Here is a 326-nt window from a genome sequence, read left to right as displayed (position 1 = left end):
AATGGTGGCCGGGGCTTGCAGCTGGACCACACTGGGCTCGTCTCCAAATTGCCCCAGCCTCTCTGGGCAAGCACCCCTGTGCCAACCAGGGCCAGGGCCAGGGCCAGGGCAGTGAGCTCCATTTCCACGCTCCAGCCTGGCAGGAGGGCTGGACACTGCGTGCAGGGTACACACCGCCCGGCACTGCCCAACAGACGGCTTCTGTTTGAAACATGGCACTGCTGGAGGCCGGCACGCAGCTCCCCTCGAGCGGCTCCTGGTGCACGCGGCTGCTGCACAGTTAAAGCTTGTACACACACACACACACACACACACACACACACACA

This window comes from Gavialis gangeticus, unplaced genomic scaffold (genome assembly GCF_001723915.1).
Source record: "Gavialis gangeticus isolate Ggan-Ray unplaced genomic scaffold, GavGan_comp1, whole genome shotgun sequence".
In the NCBI taxonomy this organism is placed as follows: Eukaryota; Metazoa; Chordata; order Crocodylia; family Gavialidae; genus Gavialis; species Gavialis gangeticus.
Note: the sequence above shows the minus strand (reverse complement) of the source record.